We start from the raw sequence: 3,756 nt of genomic DNA, 5'->3' as shown, positions 1-3,756 counted from the left end.
TTTTTCAAACCCTTATTGCAGATGGATAGACCTAGGTTTAAGAGTGCAGTATGGATGTATTACACCCAGCCAACACCAGGGAAGGCAGTGTGTAATACATGCAATGAAGGTGTCAGCATGGGAGCAACAATGGGAAAAAACAAAAATACTTCAAACCTGTGGTCCCATCTTAGGATTCACCACCCTGAGTTGTATGAAACGGCACAGAAGAAACAGGGATCTGAATCTCATCAGGATGAGGCAACTTCATCTCAGCCAACAATAGAGGACATGTTTCAGAAACAAAGAAAGTGGACAAACTCCGATGACAGGTTGAAACTAATGGACAAACTAGTCATAGAGATGATAGTCACTGACAACCAACCATTCACGGTGGTGTCTGATGTTGGCTTTAAGCTCCTGATGGCTGCAGCAGAGCCACAATATGCTCTGGAAAGTGACAAGTATTACCGAACTGAAAAGCTGCAAGAAGTTCACCACAAGGTTGTGGACAAGATCAAAACCCTGATTCAACCTGATAATGCTGGCTACTCTCTCTCCTTCACCACAGACTGCTGGTCTGGTGTGACAGAGTCTCTCATGAGCCTGACATGCCATTTCATTGATGCTGAATGGATAAGAAAGCAGGTCGTCTTAAACACGAGCGGTGCATGGGTCCCACACTGGGGAATACCTGAAAGAGACATTCCTCAGTATGCTTGAGGACTGGAAGATAAGCAAAGACCGTGTAGCACTAGTGCTTCTAGACAGTGGAGCAAATATTGTGAAGGGAATGAGGCTCGCTGAACTCCCAGACCTCAGCTGCACATCGCACACCTTGCAACTTGTGGTGAATGATGGTCTGTCAAGTCAAAGAGCCATCACAGATGTCATCACAATACTTAAGAAGTGTGCCACACATTTCCACCACTCCATTCTGGCCAAACAGCGTTTGCGAGACATTCAGAGAGAACTTGGCCTGCCAGAGCACAACATAATCCAGGCTGTTCCAACGAGGTGAAACTCAACGCTTCACATGCTCCAAAGAATGCTGGAGCAAAAGCGTGTGATTACCATCTACTGTGGTGAACATGGAGGATTTGGAGGTCCCACTGCTCACCAGTGGGACCTTGTGTCCAATTTAATTTAAACTCTTCTCCCAATAGAGGAAGTGACACTTCAGGTGAGCCACAGCAACTCATCAGCATCCTGCATCATTCCATGCCTGACTGTGCTGAAGATGCTACTTCAAGATGAGGGGCCCTCCACAAAAGGCATCAGAACGCTCAGGCAAGCCATGAGGGAGAGCCTGGACAAGCGTTTCTCAAAAGTAGAAGACACAAAAACTGTGGTGCTGGCTTGTCTCTTAGATCCTCGTTATAAGAGTCATGCATTCTCCTCTGCCACGACATTGAGCAGTCCCCCCAGGATTTTGCGGGCCTTTTTTGTGATTGTTGCGGGCTAAAATGTCTGTTGCGGGGGGTTTTCCAAAAAATTGCGATGAAAGTTGTGGTGTTTTTTAGGTTTTTGTTGCGATTACATTGCGGGAGGAAGTGAAAGTTGCGAGAAATTGTTGTGATTTTCTCTTTTTGTGATTAAAATTGAGTGATATGTTAAATATTGGGCGGCACGGTGGTGTAGTGGTTAGCACTGTCGCCTCACAGCAAGAAGGTCCGGGTTCGAGCCCCGTGGCCGGCGAGGGTCTTTCTGTGCGGAGTTTGCATGTTCTCTCCGTGTCCGCGTGGGTTTCCTCCGGATGCTCCGGTTTCCCCCACAGTTCAAAGACATGCAGGTTAGGTTAACTGGTGACTCTAAATTGACCGTAGGTGTGAATGCGAGTGTGAATGGTTGTCTGTGTCTGTGTCAGGCCTGTGATGACCTGGCGACTTGTCCAGGGTGTATCCTGCCTTTCGCCCGTAGTCAGCTGGGATAGGCTCCAGCTTGCCTGCGACCCTGTAGAACAGGATAAAGCGGCTACAGATAATGAGATGAGATGTTAAATATTAAGTTATTACTGAAAAACTATTGATTAAAAAAACAAAGACACTGAGAAATGGTCCTATAAACAACTTTACCAATATAAAAGATTACCAGGACTACAAAAATGCATAAAAATAGGCTTTACTTATCCAAATGCACCTGTTGGTTCAAAAGTTAAAGTGCATAGAACCTCACAGCACAACATTAAGTTACCTTAAAATATAATATAAATGCCTCAGCTTTCATGTAAGAAAAAAAACTATTAATACTAGTACTGTGTGCAGGCAGTCTCTCCTGAAGACTAAATTAAACAATAATTATAAACTAATAAAATAAATGGCTCAGGCTTCATAGAAGAAAAAAAAAACAATTTGAACAGAAGCTCACGGTATGATGCTGAAGCTGCCTAAACAATGGAAAATAAAATACCATTTTGGCAAAAATGTTGGCATCCATTAATTTATTGTATTAAGTAAAAAAATAATGTAAAGTGCAGACAGTCCTTCACTGTAAACACAATAAACTTTCAGTAACATAATTTAAGCCTATATAAACACTGACTCGCACATGCAGTGTTGCCAGATACTGCTGACGTTTTCCAGCCCAAAATATGTTCAAAACCCGCCAAAATGCACTTAAAACCGCCCAATCTGGCAACACTGTGCACATGCTGCTTCTCTTGAACGTATACACGGAAGTAAGGTGGAAGGTAGTTTGTTGACGTCACCTCAAGACGACGCCAACGATTGGTCAAATTTGCAGGAAAGTTGCGGTGATTGGATATAATTGCAACACCACCCTGAATTCGCGGGGATTGGCTGAATTTGTGTTGAAGTTGCAAATCGCAACATCGCAAAATCCTGGAGGGTCTGATTGAGCAAGGCCAAAGAAAGGTTGAAAGAGGAAGAGGACGCTGCCACACAACAGACCACTCGAGAGGAGCATGCTGCCACAGAAGGAGACAGTATGGAGGACCAGGCTGCTGCAGAGGAGGCCAGTGTGGAGGAGCAGGCAGCTGCATATGGGACACACGAGAATGATGGAAACATCCACAAAAGGCAACGGAGAGAACACACATCCTTCTGCAGCCGTGTTGATATGTTCAGTTCTCTGCTGGCACCCCACACTGGTGACCTGCTGGCCAGTAGCTGCATTGAGGATGAGCTACATCTGTACCTCAAGGAGCCAGTGATCGACAGGCGGAAAGGGGACCCACTCCAGTGGTGGAGACAGAATCAAGGGCGCTTCAAGCTACTTGCGAAACAAGCAAGAAAGTTTCTTTGTGCACCACCCTCATCAGTCCCAAGTGAGCGAGTCTTCAGTGAAGTCTCTGCAATTTATGAGAGGAAGAGAAGCTGTCTCACTGGAGAGCATGCTGAACAACTCTGCTTTTTGCACCACAATCTGGTGCTGCTCAAATGGGACTACTAATTGGGACTACTAACTGATTCACATTTCTGTGCAGATTTTATTTAACTTTATTTTATTTACTTTATAAAACTTCAGGAAGTTATTTATTTATTTATTTATTTATTTAAATTTTCAGTTAACTTTATAAGAGATGCTGCTGCTGACCCTGGGAACTCCCTGCACTTTAGGTTTCTGTTTGAACTTAAAACAAAGACAAGTGAAAGATAAAATAACATTTCAGTTATATTGAAATTTTGGAAAACATAATTTACTGTAGAAAAGCTTCAGGGAGCTATTTATTTGTTCAGGTTTTCAGTTAACTTTATAAGACATACTGCTGAGCCTGGGAGCTTCCTGCACTTTTTGTTAGAATTTTAAAAAGATGTC

The 3,756-nt window shown here is 43.7% G+C and overlaps 1 pseudogene; it reads left to right on the top strand.

The window, feature by feature from the left end:
• Positions 1 to 291: 291 nt before the first annotated feature.
• On the top strand, positions 292 to 3,390 carry LOC132901271 (zinc finger BED domain-containing protein 4-like; annotated as a pseudogene).
• Positions 3,391 to 3,756: the final 366 nt, after the last annotated feature.

The sequence above is a fragment of the Neoarius graeffei genome, chromosome 17 (assembly GCF_027579695.1).
Source record: "Neoarius graeffei isolate fNeoGra1 chromosome 17, fNeoGra1.pri, whole genome shotgun sequence".
NCBI classification, from domain to species: domain Eukaryota; kingdom Metazoa; phylum Chordata; class Actinopteri; order Siluriformes; family Ariidae; genus Neoarius; species Neoarius graeffei.
Note: the sequence above shows the minus strand (reverse complement) of the source record. Positions and strands in the feature narration are given on the sequence as shown.